Source organism: Columba livia, chromosome 4, assembly GCF_036013475.1.
Source record: "Columba livia isolate bColLiv1 breed racing homer chromosome 4, bColLiv1.pat.W.v2, whole genome shotgun sequence".
NCBI classification, from domain to species: Eukaryota; Metazoa; Chordata; class Aves; order Columbiformes; family Columbidae; genus Columba; species Columba livia.
In genome coordinates this window covers 13349215-13366765 of record NC_088605.1, presented here as the reverse complement: position 1 = coordinate 13366765, position 17551 = coordinate 13349215, and the positions used below count along the sequence as shown (strand labels likewise).

Sequence of the window (17551 nt, the reverse complement as noted above, 5' to 3'; positions counted from 1 at the left end):
GTAGAAAAAGAAAAACAATTACTGCAAAAAATGTGAAAGTGTAGCATCTAAGAATTTTTATTATTGAAGAGTAAGAAGAGAAGGAACTTAATAGCTTCTGGTGAAAAATAATTCCATTTAAATAAATGCAATTCTTTTAACATGATTCTGTACTTAATACATGAGAATAATTGGAGAGTTATACCTTTAGAGAGTGAATCTAACAGTAATAAACAGTAATCCACAGGAATACTGAGTACAGTCAAACTCAAGTAATAAATATGGTTAAATAATACAGTAACAAGAAAAATTTACTAAATGGTGTCATCCAAAATTCATCACTCCAGTCTTGATTCAGACTTGAACAGTGTTATTTGGCTTCAACAGGATTTTAGGAAAGTGAAGTTTTTAACGAGTCATCTCAGCTGAAACACCAAGCAAAGCACACACACACACCCCCCTTACTGCAGAGCCAGCCTACTATAGGCTACCCTCAACTCTTACTATACTTGTAAACATGAGATTTAAGTACATTCTTAGTATGGCACAATCCTGAATACTTGAGAAGTTTAAAATAAATTTGATTACTCTAGCACCTGAGTTAATGCAGTGGGCACAGGCACAATGTTTACTTCAGAAGTAACTGCCAGTTCACCTATGTTCTAGTTTTTAAACCAGTCATAATCAACCAGTAGCTGTGTGGGAAAGACAATGTTCATAGCTCCCAATGCCCAAGGCGCATTTCTTACAAGGTTCAGATGACCTACATTTCTTGCTTCAGTTCTCAGTTCTATGTGATAAAATGTGACTGAATGGATAAAAGCAAAACCTCTGCAGGATGTAAAATAATACTTTTCCCAGCCCAGAAATACAAATACAAATCATCAGATACATTTTCTAGGTGTATTGTAGACTAGTCACATTTTAGATACTCATTCATTAGCTACCTACAGAAATAGATCAATTTCTAAAACAGTAGAGCCTTTGAGAATTATTTTAAATCCTATCCCACTTAGGGAAATTGAGAGTTTCTCTACAGTGCAACACTTATGTCACTTGTGATTTTTTTAGTGAATAAAAACAAAACCATATTTATTGTTAACTACTAGCTCCATTTTCATTTTTCCAGATTCACAAGTTACAGTTCTGAGCCATTCTTGCTTTAATAACAATATGCCTAATACATCTCAATTATGTGGAAAGCAACTACCAGGAAGCTTTAAGTATTTTCAACTGTAGTTTTGCAGAAAGAGCTCATAGCAACACAATCCTGTTGACCACATTTGAACAGAGTTAACTTCTTTGCTTTGTAGAGATTCCAGTGTACCATGACTTACGCTTTTATGACACCTCACTCAGAAGGTTCCATAGCAAGTAATACTTTGTGAATGAGCAGAGTATTTGTAAAAGTCAGGTAGCTCTTCTGCCAAGGACAGTAATTGTTTCCACCATCTTTTCCAATGGTACCTCAGGAAAGTGATCTGCTGAGATCCTGTATCTCCACAGTCTTTCAGAAAGTTTGCACTGCCCCCAGGAACCAGTATCCATGTTTTAACATCCCATCACAAATCACTGCCTTCCAGATCCTCACGGGGCAGTTATCAGAATTATAGTGTGGCAAGTTTCAGAATGAATTTCACCAATGTGTTCACTTTCACTTCAATTAATTGGTTGCCTCTGTCATGTATGCATCTGTTAAAACACACACAACTAAAATAAATTTCCAAGTCACTGCATACCACAAAATTAAAAAAAACCTGTACACACCCTCAAACCTATGTGTACCTACTACAGACAGCCATGTAACACTGAATAATTACTTTTCATTGATACTGCTGTAGCCCATTGGATGGCATCCAGTACATTAATGGCCTCATTCTAGCCAAAGAACCTAAGCAGCCCACCCTTAACTTAAATAGTCACAAGTTATTGTGTCCAGCTGAGGAGGGGAGTGACAGAGCAGCTTTGAAGGGCACACAATGTCCAGGCAGGGTCAACCCACCACAAGGATTTAAAGGAACAAGTCTCTGATTTCATTGATCATTTTGGAGGGCAACTGAAGGACCACTACAAAAATATAACTGCAAATGGACTATTATTACAGACAATTGTCACTACTTTTCTACTGGCAAGCAACAACAGAAATGCAATACTTTGGGTGCAAAGATGCTGACCTCAGATATGAGACCCCTGTCTGATATCCTGGAACCGATATCTCCTCAAATTGCTACAACTACTCAGGTCAAAACTACTGGAACAGCAGAGAACAATCAAAATAACAAATTCACATAGTGGGATGGGAACAAAAAGCACAACACCACTACTCATTTGGAGACATCAACATAGTGCTCAGTGAGCAGTGCAACTGCCTTACAATGTTATATAGTCTTCATGCAGAGAAGTGTTAGAAAGCATTGACTGCACTACAGCCTCCCAGGAGAGACAATGAACCAGATCTCCTCCAAAACACTGTTTCCACAAACATCCTTTGGATAGGCTGGCCCATTCAAAACCTACACAGGTGCACTCTGTGACTCCCTTTCTGCACTACACAATACTTTAACATACTAGGAGTTACAGAAACCTCAATTTGAATATCTTTTTGAAAAGTGATGAGCTTGATCACAGGCATTTAAAGTAAATAGAAAATATTCACTGGCTTCAATGAATTGTTGTTATTTACCAATATTTACCCAATTTCACTTGTAGCTCCATTTTGTGGATTAATCATTAAAATCACTCTGCCATCCATATTAAAAGACAAACTGGCAAACTGCTACAAACAGGAGCCATGTGGCACAAAATAAAATTTAAAAAAAAAAAAAAAAAAATAGCACAAAAAGGCAAAGTTCAACTGCAAATAAAATAATAAAACAAAGCCATTCCTCCACAACCTTCCAAATTCATTCCTGTTACAGAGTTAAGAGCTGTTTTGGGTGCTGGTTTATCTGCAACCCCAGAGGCAGCTCAAGGCAGAGCTGTTCCTCTGATTTCTGTGCCAGGTCCTTTCCTTTGAGCACATGCAGGAGACCTGACAAGATGCCTGTGGTCTAGCACAATGTATGTCCAGCCTCCTGCTCTCCTGATGGTACCCTGGGGTGATGAAGGGAAATCCCTGGGCCTTCACTGACAAGCAGTATTCCCTTTAAAGCACAGTATTTAAGAGTAACAACAGGAGCAGGAAGAAAGGGCAAGATGTTGCATCTACCAATTAGGGTTAGATAAATGGCAAATACAGAGACAGACTCCAATATCTGTATTCACCGTCACTGACAACCCACAGATCAATCATCCTGCCTGATTTAGGCTTTTGGATTATACAGGACTGCTTTTGTTTAATTATTTATCCATTTTTTGCTGGAAGGTTCCTTTGATTTTTATTTTTTTTTTTTTTTTATAAACCATCATTATTATTATTTTTATTGTAAAGGACTAGAATAGTTAAAACCTGAAACTGGAAAAATGAAAAATTCGGACATGACAGCTATGTAGAAAATGTGCAAGACATCTGCTGGGCTTGGGGAGAGAGGTTCAGGTTTCCAATTTGACAACCCGAGAGACAGGTGGAACCTCAGTGGGAAAAAAACTGGGGTAGTCTAATACTTTGTTGAATACTTACTTTATAATCAATAGGATAGATCTGAGGGGTCAAGTAGGTGTAAAGAAGATTAAAGGTATATCTGGATGTGATCTAGTTACCAGCTGAAAAGTGAAGCAAACAGAGGTGGCATGATAAGATTCCACTGTCTCTGATGTCAATAATCCTTGTGTGCAACTAATCACCTGTACTAAACTTGCAAGCTACCTTGTATTGTACCAGCAAGGCCACATTCCCACCTTACTGCTCTATTGCAGAAGAATTACACAACTATGTGCAGAGCAGTACGAGCATATCAGTCAGCACAATAAAGAAAGATATAACACAGAGCAGGTTAATGAAAAAACTTCCTCACCTACCAAGGGGCAGCTTGACTTCAATAAACACTGTAATTAAGATCAGGGTCCTCAGTCAAAACAAATATGTCAGCCTATTCCAGTAATACAGGAGGGCTGATGCCATCGTGCTCCACTTTTAAAGCCAAGTTCCTTGGTTCCTGAGATCAAAATACATACACTACAGACCTGACAGTTGTTGCTTAAATTTGGAAGAGTCACAGAATCCTCAAAAAGTGTCTACTTGCCCTCAGGAATTTAGGACCCCAAATTTACATTTGACTGCCATTATCAAGGACTCTTGCTCAACTTCAGCTTACTTGAAGTAAGACACCCCACATTCACATTTAACTGGATAATAATAACACTATTTTGTGAGCAACACACTGGGTGAAAGCTTCATGGAATTTGGTTTCATCCAGAGTTCCATCACAGATTCCTTGTATGACCTTGAACAAATCACTTTATCTCTCAGAAAAATAGGTATTATACTTGCCTACCTTTTAAAGATACTCTGAGGACTGACACTGGGTAGTGATTATAAGAAACGGGGCTTATGAGAAGCTAGCAAGAGTCTACAATTGTTAGTTGGCAGGAACCATCAAATTCAGTATCCCACGAAACTACAGTTCCCTCAAAATATCTGTTAATTTTCTCCTAACAGTGCTCTGAAAATCAGCCAGCTAGCGCTGGCATTTCAAGTATTGCTGAATGAAATGTACATTGGAGTAAAAAGAGTCTAAGTCCCTCTGGTTCTGCAGTACAGGCTGATGGAAGCACATCACCTGGGATAAAATATTTAAACTGGACATTTCAGCCAGACAATAGCCTCTTTCATCTCTCAGTTCACTCAATTCCATAAGGGAGCAGTGCAGCAGCTTAAAACTACAGCCAGTAAAATGCACAGCTAGATACTAACACAGCGAGAGCCTGGGGGCAAACTTTCATTTCTTTCTCATCTTAAACAGGGCACAGACAAGCATAAAAAAGCACAAGAAAAGCACAGAGGAGAAACTTCGTGAACTAAGGGCTCTCTTTGTGTAACCATCCTCCAATATTCATGAACTGAAAATGCTTCACCACCGTGAGAAGGCTACCAATAAAATATTCTTCTGGTAACTGCCAGCAAATTCAATTCAAACCATGCCAGGCTTGTTGGAAGGGTTGTTGGCAAGTCAGCCAACAGAAGCACGAACGTGATTTCTGAAGATTGTTAGAGTTGAATGTGGTGACCATGAAGACTTGCAGAAAATACATTTATTCGCATACATATATCAAAACTGTGAAATACGTAAAGTTGAGGTCAAGACATGTCACCTAAAGCTTACAGGAGTCCCTGTGGCCAGATAAAAGATTTTTATGCATCATTACTCATGAACACAACTTCCTTCTTCCCATGGTGCCCGCAAAGAAGGCTGTCTTCTGCAAGATCTAAATCATTCTGTAGATCATCTTTACCACGGACAAAAAAATCTTTATTCAAGTTGCAATATCATGTAAATAGGACAGAGTAGCAATCATAACTTTGCATCATTGTATAAAAACATATTCATATTCATATAATTTCTGCTATGAATTCATTTTAGTATTCAGATCTGTTTGTCTCCCCGCCTCATTCCCTAAAAGCAGTGGCAGAGGGAAGCCTCAAATGTCAGGGTGTTGACAGTGACTTTACAGACACACTTAGTCTTAATGAAGACACAGCGGAAAAATACAGCAATAGGTATTACCAAAAGAACTATTATTTCCATACCACATATCATCTCCTAAACTTTAGGTGAATCTCTGAATTCTGCTTTAAGGTTAAGGTTATCACAGCTATGACAGTAGCACTGCAATTTTTCACCTCCCAAACAGCAAAGCTACAGCAGCTATAGTAACTTTAACTACCTGTTTCCAAAGTATGAAGAAGGCAGGGAAGAGGATGGTGGTGGAATATACCCTGGCGAATGAACTATCGGACTGGAGCCTGCTTAAGAAGGGTCTAATAAAGGAATAGAGCTAATCTTCTCAGTGATGTAGGCCACTTCTTAACATTAGCCTAAATAAGGGTCCTATCTGCTGTTTGTCTGTTACTCCCCAGCACCCTGGGGAATCTGTCCCGGCTTGTGCCTCACAATCACCAGTTCACACAGACAGAAGAATGGAAAGTGCATATCAGAAGAGGAAGAAGAAAAGAAAAAAACAAAATAATTTGAAAGCTGCAAGTTACACGCAAGATTTAGTTGTTATCTGCATACCCTGCCTTTGCACAGGAAAAGAAAACTGATGAAATGCTGCCTGATTCAGTGAACAATGTGAAAACCAGGAGGTCTTAAGTGTAACCACATCCATTACTCCCCAGGGAATATCAGTTCAAATGGCTATACTACAAACATATATTATTATTTTTCTAGTAGTACCTCATAAAGGTCTTCACTAACACTTCCCAAAGTTGTAAGGGACTAAAGACAGGAAATTACTAGATGCTGTCTTAGAGATAAGCAGGCCTTCACCTTAGAATGATTGTTGGAAGTTAATTGAAATGCTCATATATTCTCCACCTCCTTTCTACTACCAAATTACTCTTTTTTTCTTGGGTTGTAACAACATCCACCATACCTGGAAACTGCTTTCCACCAGCAATAAAACCCCTTTCCCTGCTCCTCTTTCATTGACTTCTAGTAACTTAAAAAATTAATTCACATATCTATCACTGTATGTATGGCAGGGAAAATATAAAATTGTGTTTGTGCAGGAAATTGTTACAACTGCACTCTTGCAAGCAGTTTAACACAAGTTCTTTTACTTGAGAAAGATGGGAAGTCAGCTTCCCACAGTTTCCTGAAAAGCACAGAAATATTAAACCACCACTGTTGAACAGAGGGAACAAAGTGCAACTGATCTCAAAAGCAAAACAATACCAGGGTAACGTTCAGAATAGTAAAATACTATAACCCTTTTGCATTCCTTTCTACCTCTTGTCTGAAAGAAGAAGGCAATAAAGTATTTCCTCAATAAAGAAACACAAGCTCCTCAATGAAGCAATAGAAATGTCTCTGCTATAGATTGGACACTTGTCATTTATGTCTCGACATATTCCTTCACCAGGTCCCCTTTTGCATTTCTTAAGTGTAAGATAGATTTCGCTTATGTCAATGAGAATTTATTTCCTTCACCAAAACTTTACTGCATTTTAATAGCAAGTAGTGCACAGGGTAGCAGGGTTGTGGTAAAGAAGTTTATTAAGCCTGCACAGCACTGTGTTTAGGGGTTGCCAAATAATCAAAATTAAACTTATTCCTATTCAAATTATTTAATTAATTCTGATCCCCACAAACATACACATTCCTTTCAACATTTTCCATCTTGTTCGCCTTCAGGACTAAATACAGATTTGCATCCTTGATGTTCTTGACTTCAGAGTACACTTATAAAGCACATCACTCTGTCTACATAGCAATCCCTCTTGTACGTACATACCTCTAACAGATTTGCATTATCAGCTTCTCTAATCTCCCTTTCCTAAACTGTAAATAGAGAGAATTCTTCCAGGAGCATGGACTAGTACCATTTCCAGGGCTGGGGAATACAGTCAAGGGTACTGTAATGATAAACGTGTGATAAATTTTCAGTAGACAGTAACACTTCTATTTTTGATAATATGGTGTTTTTTCCAGACAATAAATGCTTAATACATCTTAGATACAATCTCTAAACAGTGATTCAACATCTCAAAATAATTCAGGTAAAGAGGATCACAGAGATTCAACCACTGAAGTAAGTTTCAGGCTTCAGAGTTTACAAAATATATTTCTTCAAGATCAAAATACTTTCAGAAAGCGAATAAAACAGAACTTAGGACAGTACCTGAAAATGACACCATCTGGTACCCCATGCAAATAACGTACCTTCAAATCAACACCTTTGATGAGCAAGCAGTTTTTCAACATAAATCAGAACTCTGTTGATTCTGCAGTCATGACATATATTTGTGCTACTTGGTTCCATCCAGACCCAAAAGAGTATATTCACCAGAAAGGGGTTTTTCTTCATCGTGGTGGGTTGTGTTTGCTAACATGCTCTGTTGTATTCAATTTATTTTCTATACTCACACATATGATCCTATAAGATGCTCATTTTTCCTCATATTTTGCTTTCCTCATTTCTGTTTCCTGATATAACTAATGCACACAAGAGCTACTAATAGATTTTTAAATAGGAAATGTTAATAAATACAATTCTACCAAATATATTTCCATTTGAAGTAAATTTTCACACAAACTCAAGATAGACTTCTGGTTTGTGTTAAAGTTTAGCTTTTGACACAGATTCAGAGCACAGTTCACACTGAATACAAAGAGAACTCAGCTGGGAGACGGGAGAATAGCAGTATGTGACATTTTTCAGGCATAATGACTCCTAATTTCATATTAAAATAGAGGAAGTGCAAAGAGATCACACAAAGTGGAAAAGAAGCAGAAAGGTCACCATGAATGAAACAAAAGCCTGAGAGAAAGCAGTTTGCTCAAAATAATACATTATGCCACTCTACAGCATTCAGTTGCAGAACTGCAGCACCGAGCTACTGAGCAACAACCTGAAATTAGTTGTTGTTGCCCAACCTGATTATAATTTGGCAACACATAAATGTGCCTTTTAAAATATATTGTTGCTTAAGACTACTAGCGAAACAAGGATTCTTACAGTATATTCAACATGATCATGTATAAATATGTGTGTATGTGCACAGGATGGGTTTCCTCCAGAAAGAATAAGTTCCAGATGTTAAGATAATTTGTGTTCTTCAAAACTATTCTCCTGAAAATCGATATTTCTACAATGATACAGTGCCCCCACACATATTTCCACAATCAGATCACATTACCAAAGCTATGGAATATTCATGACACACCATGAAGAGCCACTGAACTTACAAATTTATTGACTGGAAGAGCTGAGAAAAACAAACAAAAAGCTAGAAAGACACCCATGACCATGAGAGAGCCTATTTACCAAGAAAAAGCACCAAGTATTACAAGGACAGTATCCTAAAGAATTGTCAAAAGTGCCAACTTCACGTTGTCTCACTGCTATTTTTTGAATGCATACGATGTAGGCTACAGATTTCTCACAGTTCATACCTTCTTTTTCCATTCATACCTATTTATGAATAGACAAGGAGCTTCATAACAGCCTGAAGATCTGTTATGCTTAATATTGGAGAGCAAGGCTTATATACACAAGAGACCTTTCCGAAGTGTCAGAAGAGCTTGTTTAGTTTTCTTTTCAACACCTCGTGTAAACATTCAACACATGGATGAGTACTTTTAGATGACTAAGTGAAACATTACCTATCTTATCTCAACACAACCCTTACCAGCCACAGTCTTATCTAATGGTAAAACGTGTGTGGGAATTCTGCCAGCAGCTGTACAGCTACCCAAATGTGCTGTTTCCCTTGTTAGATTTGCAAGTAAGAGAAACTATTCAGACACAAGCAGGTTCTAGTACTTCTTTTCTGTGTTTGAATAGTAATGGATCTGTAATCAAAGATCCAGGGACCATGAGTAATATTTGTACAGAGGATTAGTCAGCACAGATGGATTGTTTGAAGGATGTTAAGAAAAAAAAAATGGAAATATAAAAGTAATTTCAAAGTTTATCTAAATTTAATTTCAGCCAATTTAAAGAGAGAGGGAAAAATCTCATGATCAGTCAGCAAAACATAGAAAGAGCCATTTTAAAAAACATGCCCAGTCTTACACCCAACACAATTCAGCAATCCTAATTTTTCACAGAAGCAGCCAGTCTTTCTCTACAGTGAAGTGCCCGCACAGAGCTGCACGACATAACAGCACTGCTCCTGCATTAATGTCTGTTTATATCACCATTCTGAAGAGATAGTTTGGAAATGTCAGAAATGGTCTAGACAAAGAAGACATGAAAATGTAAGAAATATGACTCATCAAATAAGACAAATAGGGACCAGATAGGGAAGGGGGTGGTTTCCTCTAGCATTGGGCAAACATGCATAAGCAATCCAGAGGATTAAATCCCTCTGCTCAGATTTTCATAATCTAGTTCCAGAGAGTAGCAAACCTCCTTATAGATAATTTGTACATGACAAAATCACTTTCCAAAATATACTAGTTGTTAAAGGCTCTCTCATGTTTTGAGCATTTCATTTTCATTATACAGAGTCAGCTAAATAAAATATTCCATCTAAGTCAATTTGTTAATTTATATTCAACTGTTTCAATATATAGGAACAGGACAGACTAAAGGACAACAGGCAAAAAAAGAGAGAATCTTTACATAGCATTTGTCTCAGATTTAAAAAACAAAACAGATTCACCTTAGCAGAAAGCCAAATGAAAATATTCAACAGCTGGTTTTAGAGTTCAGCATTTTTATTCTTTTCAAAATCAGCATCATCTACTTTCTCTTATTATTAAGTAGATGATTTTTTTTTTTAGATACATCTATGACTGAAGCTCCTCGTGCACTTACCGTAAAGTTAAACCCAGTCAGCAGCAAAGGCTGAACTGCCTTCCCAATTCCAGAAGAGAGAATTTAGGGTCACATTAGTTTATCTGTTGCCCGTAAAACAAATTTATATACCATAATTCTTCTCTATAGTAGAAGTTAAGTACATTGAGGAACAACAAATTATTTTAAAGTATTTTTTCACTCTTTATAATGACTACACTATAATGAAATTATCTGAAGCATTAAAATCAAAGATATTAATGAACTATCAGCTGTATTTGAGTGTCACAGAGGACAATTGAATACTACCCACATGGGCCCTAAAGCATGTTCTGTACCCTACATTTTTTACTTTACTCTCTTCATGAAGTTTTCAGTAACAGTCATACACTCCATAGCAGTCATTTCCCACAGCACTTGCTTTACTTAGGGTCATATTTTACCCTTTTGTTCAGAAATAGAAGCTGTTCACTGTGCACTATATTCAATATAACAGCAGGGTTCATGAGCAAAGAGGCAAAAATTTCAATAAGTGAACTGCAAAATATACACTGGGAGAAGATATTTCCTAAAGCTACCGCTGCTTTCCTGCAAGATGAAAAAGCCAGGAATTAGGCACTGCATTAAACTGCCACACTTACCGTACTTCCTCCAATAGGCAGAAACAACTACTTTTCAACATACAGTAGAAGGCCCCTTGAAGCAACCAAGATACTGTGGTGTTCTTTTATGCATAGCATATATAGCTTCCTTCTGAATACCCAAACTATATACTATATATACACAGAAGTCAACAGAAGGCTGGGAAAGTCTGTCAAAGCAGCTTAGCATCCAGCTGAGACCAAAGCAATTAAAGCCTTTCTTCTTTACTAATGGTGACAGATGTAGCTGAAGTACGACAGTGGTCAAGTTAGCAAGTATATGATAAACATAAGACACTGGGAAACATTCTGTACTTCACATTTTAGATTCCATGGTGGGGGGAAATGCCTTACAAAATTAATGAAGAAAAATCACGAGTAATAAAATGTTCATATCATTGAGAAACTTATTCACTGAACATAGAAAGTCTCTATGTAAAGAACAGTAAATTAAAGTAAAGACAAAAACTTGGCACAGTTTTGGTTTCCTTCACTGCCTGAAAAATCTGGTTGGGTTTAAAGTCAACCTCGGTACAAAAAAAAAAAAAAAAAAAAAAAAAAAAATCAAACCTGAAGCTTCAAGTGAGATTGTCTCTAATAAATTTATAACATCATATCTATATGGTAGATTTACTCTCTTCCTACCCAACCAACATGCTGGCAATCCACAGTACCTTTCTCTTGTCTGCAGGCTTCTGAGGCAGTTGTGTTGAATTTTAACTTAAAGAGTTGAAGACTGAGCAGCACCAGTAGCTAAGTCAGTAGCTATGTTTGTACCAGGACTTTCCACACCACAACTCCTACTCCAGTTGGCACGTTCTCTTTTTCATTGGCAAGGAGGGATTTCTGAGCAATATTAGTGACATCATCTGTTAAACAAAAGAGAAGATAGTTAATCCAAATCAGATTCGATTAACAGCTTTGATGGTAGCAGTGTGATGAAAAAAATATTTACACAGAGTAACAAAATGCAGCAGAATAAGATATCATGCCAAATTACAAGCGTGGTATCTTCTTTCTACCAAGAAGACATATGCAGAGTCTAATTCATGGTGTTCTTTGCTAGGTGGTCCTCATGTATGAAAGCAGGATGAAAGCTGCTAAACTACTTGACAATTAAGCCAGGTCAGTCCAGACTGTTAACTCTGCATAGCTAACACTAAATTTGTATTCCATTTCAACACAAGTTACCTGTTTTGGGGCTACAGGCTTAAATTGTCATGGTGGCTACCTGTAAATTGTCACATACAGACTGGACATTGCCAAGGATCTTTATAAATACCAAAAATATACCAACATAAGGAAGTTATCATATGTCCTGTAGAAAAGAGGACAAGATGGAATTTCAGAAAACCTGAATTATATTCTTCTATCTAAAACTCTCCTGTACAGTGTAGGTAATTATGACACTTTCCGAAAACAGAAAAAATCAAGATATACACAAAGACTTGATATTGTTTCACTTCACATTTCTTGATATTTTTTCAACATATATTTTTCAACAAGGGGAAACAAAAGAAGCTTTCAAATTTGTGTTGATATGCACTACATGTTAGTTTGGATCGATATTTCCCATGCACAGAAAAATCTATTTACAGAAATAAAATTATCTTTATGGAAAAATAACAATCTGAAAGCTTAATAAGTAAAAGGAAGTCAAGTTCCTTAGTGAGTATCATCTACCTCAGTTTTCCTAGAGTCTCTAAACATCTATGACAGCACCTTTATTTACACTGTGGAGTACAGAAAAAGAGAGCATAGTCTCCTAAGCAATAAATCTTGTTATGGCACGCCCTTCATCTTAAAGTCAAAGATTGAGTAAAAGTGATTCAGGAAAGACAGACAAATTCCAACAACATCTAGCACAGACTTGGCCATACCATGGTCTCCAAAGCAGAGGGCTGGCAGACATGACACAGAACTGATCAAAGGCCCTGGCCTGAGGGCAAGAGAGCTGGAAGCCAGACACAATACCCCATCCTAATAGCACTGAAACATAATGGATAGATCTCTTACCATGTACATGGTTCAAGTCTTCAAAAGAGCTGTACTTCATCTAAAAGATGTCTGGCTTTCGCCCAATGGTACTGGTCCCAAAAACATAACTCCTAAATGGTTTCCTTTGCTAGGAAGTATTGTGCTCCTTTCTAGCAGTTTGTTAAATGTTACAGTCAATTCTGTTGCTGGTGGCTTAAAAGCTAAATCCTCAGGGAATAATTAATTAATTCAATCAAGGCACCCATCTAGACAGTATTTAATGGGAAAAAAATGTGCATACTCATTTCCTTAGGGCCAAATCCTCTGCTGTGAGGGAACACTTTTGAAGAGGATGACAGTACAGCTAGGGCCAGGTCATGGCAGCAGATCAAAGTGCTGAAACAGCTTAGTCAGCATCTTCAAGGAGCACAGAAGGTTAGAAAAGAGGAATTGAATATATTTATATTGTAATGAACCTCCTCAGGGAGAGAGAGAGGCTAAGAGACTCTATTTTATATGACGTCAGATATGTCTGACTTCACCCTGCCTTCATCATCCTTTTCTGAGTTGTTCTCTTTGTATATATACTCATATTTTGTTATCCCACATAAAACATTTTGTTGCTTTCTTCCGTGAAAACATTTGACTAAAAGGGAAATAGAAGTTTTTGCCACATTAATAGGTAAATGCAGAAATATCTAAGAGAGAGCAAAAATGTACTTGTCAATATAGCAATCAGACCAACAAGAAGACAATAAAACAGAGTTAGAACAAAGTTATTTCTAAATGTGCATAGTATAAACCTCAATATTAAAAAAAATCACCACACTACACCTCAAATTCATAAGTTATCCAGGTAAGGTTCCTACATTAAAAAATGTATTTAAGTTTTAGCAGATCCATTCATTCCACAATAACAACTCTTTTTAAAGGATTCTTAGATTCTAGAAAAATAGACATTAACAGTTGTATGTAAATTTGCTAGTAAATTTGGAAATTAAAATTATTTTAATATTTTTAGCCAGTTGGCTTCCCTACGTGAAGAGAACACTGTTTACAAAGGCTTTGAAAGAAGGATGAACATAGTTCTAGAACCTTCAACTTCAATAACAGTATATATAAGAAAAAAAGTAATGTAGTCATATATAGTTTTAAAATTGATGTTTCAGTGATATAGCATACCAGTGAGATTAAAAAGATGACTAATTGGCAATAAGTTTTACAGAAACTATGGCAAACCTGAAACATTTAATTATGCCAGCCATTACAAGTTGGTATAGTGCTATTCACAACAAATTGCCAGCAACCACTGGAAACCTACAACCCAATAATCCTTCAGTAGTACAGTTCCGTAAAAGATATGGTAACAAAAAGTAACTTAAAATAATTGGATACTTAATTTGTCATTCCCAGTAACTGCTAAGCTGAATCTACTTCTAATGGCAGAGGGGAAGGATAAAGAGAAGCTGTTGCTGTGGAAATGTATCTGTTAATCTACAAAAAAACAGAACATAAATCACACTTGTTCAAATTCATTCAGAACTCAAAATACACCATGCATGTCATCAACTCAAAGAACTAATACTATTATAGAAATAATTTGACAGATGAGCTTATGGTTAATAAATTATTAATTTCACTCAACGTAGTAAAGTCACCAACATATTCATATCCTGTACTTCCAGGAGTACATGCTAAATAAAGTAAGTTGATCCAGTTATGTGCTTTATTATGTAATGGATCTCTAGACAAAAGTTCAATGTTATAAAAATGAAGGTTTTATTTCTGTTTACATGGCAATGACTTGCAAATCTGTCAACACTTCCCAAATAGTTACAAAAGGCCTGAAAGTGTCCAAGTTTGTTTGTTTTTTATTAGAAAGTGAAATACATAGAATCTTTGGTGAAAATTCTTTTTCTCACACATTATTCCATTGTGTCAGGTAGCACTATCCCTTGAGAACAACACAAATTTAAAGGTAAGAGAGTAAACCCTGATGCCAACCTCCACCTTTTAGAGTCCCATAATTGGCAAAGCATTCAGATTCTCAGAGATTTTTGGCCATATCTAGTTGTATGGTACATCTTAATCCATTTGAGCTCTTAAACAAAGTGCACTCCTTGCAAAAGGTTTAAAAATTAAACAAAACAAAACAAACAAATAAAACCACAAAACAGAAACCAAACCTACTAAGATGGACATCTCTTTTAGAGACTTCAGCTATTTTAGAGACAGTTCCCCTGGTAACTGGGTGATGTCACATACATCCCATACATGTAGTGTCTCAGGACTACAAATGGGTTGGGGCGGGCAGGGGCAGTGGGGAAGGAATAATCTCGACTCCTTTTTCAATACAATAGAGGTACATAGGTAAATCACCCTCCCTCCTGTTTTCCACACCTCAAACAGGAACAAGCAGAGTCCAGCTCTAATATTCAGAGCAGAAAAATAAAATAAACAACAATAACATCCTTTGCATGTGGTAACAGCAAAGTAGTTTCCCCTCAATATTTCAGAAAGCCTCTTTATATCCTTCTACAGCCGATCCACATTTTGAAGACCTTTTGGAAACAAGGTGTTTTGGTTTTAAAATGACTAAGCACAAGCACGGTAGGCAGTGACAAGGATGACCCAAATAAAAGGCAATTCTTTTGGGAATACAGTGCTGAGCACATCTGTGAGTTCTCTGCAGCAGTTGCTAGAAATTTTGCTTGGCAAATGCTTTATAACAGGAATGTACATTACCACTGGCTTTTTGTCAGAAGTTATTGTAATCGGCATTTGGAAGAGGGAGAGGAGGGGTTCTTTCTTATCACCGAATGTTCAAGTATTAAAAAAAAACCACCACACTTCTTTCCAAAAATCCATTACATTTTACTACCATATCTTGCTTTCCAGTTTAAAGCTTTATATCCATAGTATTCATTTGATTTATAATTTGTCAGTAAGACATGTATTTGCCATGCTTATAAATTACATGTAAGAAGATTGCATCTTTCCATTTGCGCCTCTAGTCTTTGATTTCCAAGAATGTGATATTTGCTTTGCTACCAGATACCCTCAGGTTTCCAGCAGAGCAAAGAATTCATTTGTGCGTAAAGCAAGCAGCACAGATGCAGTCCTTCATGAATGGGGCTTGACATGTCAGCAGCCAGAACATATCAGCAACAGACACTTGCATGCAATATGCATCACTTGTTCTCTCCTTTACCCAATCAGTTTCCACCTAATACACGACTTTACAACCAGAAAACATGCCTTCTGCTGTGGCTGCACCAAAAGCAGATAGAACAAATTATATTTAAAAGAATCATCAGAAAGCAAAGACAATATAAGTGGAAGCTTCAATGTAAAACATGACAACTCTATCACGGTACAGGGTAGAAAAAGCACAGAACATGCCACAGTGGCATCCCCTTTCAACACAAAGGCTTAGCAGCAAGAAAACACCACAACATGACATTTGTAGAATATTGTACATGTTCTCAGCAATGCACACTTAGCAAAATGCACAGCCACCATCTTCATCCTTTATATACTGAACAAATCTAAAGAGTAAAGGGCAGAATGACTTTAGGAACTTTTCCTACTAATACTTCTTATTTTTAATATCATCCTGGAAGTTGATATGGCAGAAATCAAAGACGTGATAAGAAGCAAGTTCTTGCCTACATACACTTCTTTGATGACAACCAGGAACACTGACGGAAAATTTCCTGATCTGTTTTAATCTGCTGGTTTTATTGCAAAATATGTCTTTGTTGGATGAAACACAGAATTTTTATTTGCGTACTAGAAACAATGACAGACATAAAAGCAGTCACTCACTTTCCTGCCTCCTCTATATTACAGCTTTCTGCTTTGGGATTCCAATATCGATTCACTCCTTGGGATTCCTTTAAACTTCTGCCAACAATGGTGGACTACCAAAAATAGGTCTAACAATTGAAGTTAGTTTCTGTGCTGTTCTAGATTGCCTTACTGGAGATTATTATGCCACAATTCCCAGATGGAAGGCCTAAAAATGGCTGGTAGGCAATGCATCATGCAGCAGTGCTTTCACAGGAATTGATATCTTTCCTGCCACCTTGTTGTTTTAATTGGATTGCCAGTGCAAAGAAAAATCTTCCTATTCTTTCTTTTTTTTTTTTTTTTCCCTGAAGTTGGAAGCAGTAAGAATTCTTGAGTGGGTATTTTGGAAGAATGTGAATTTGACTTGAATGTATAGTCAATTTAACACCATAAAATACACTTGGAAAATAAGTTAATTACAGAATTTACTAGACTTTGCAAAAAATCTGGTATCCAAACCGCAGGACTGATTTTGTGTGTAAAAGTAGGCAAATCTATATTCTCTATGTTACATAGTTCTTACATGTAATAAAGATATACAAAAACTTTTTCTGTAATTAAGATGACTAGGATGAAGTAGTAATTGGGTATGGGAGAGTTATGCATGTGAAATTATCTCCTTAAAGACTACCAATAATTAACTAATAATCAAAGCTATGAATGACATTCTGTATTCATTAAATATCAAGCACATTAAC

At 36.8% G+C, this 17551-nt stretch overlaps 1 protein-coding gene across 16 annotated transcripts in view; it reads right to left on the bottom strand.

Annotated features, from left to right (window-relative positions):
- The window catches only part of JAKMIP1 (janus kinase and microtubule interacting protein 1), a 148558-nt gene that overhangs the window by 80871 nt on the left and 50136 nt on the right, over positions 1 to 17551 (bottom strand). For 13 of the 16 annotated variants that reach the window (XM_065060482.1, XM_065060479.1, XM_065060473.1 and 10 more), the window contains one exon: positions 11699 to 11893. The exons of 1 other annotated variant lie outside the window; for it this stretch is intronic. The gene's annotated coding sequence lies outside the window, so the exon portion shown is untranslated. Of the gene's footprint in view, positions 1 to 9035; positions 9240 to 11698; positions 11894 to 17551 lie in introns of those variants that run through there. 2 more of the 16 variants (XM_065060476.1, XM_065060475.1) reach the window with 2 other exon arrangements.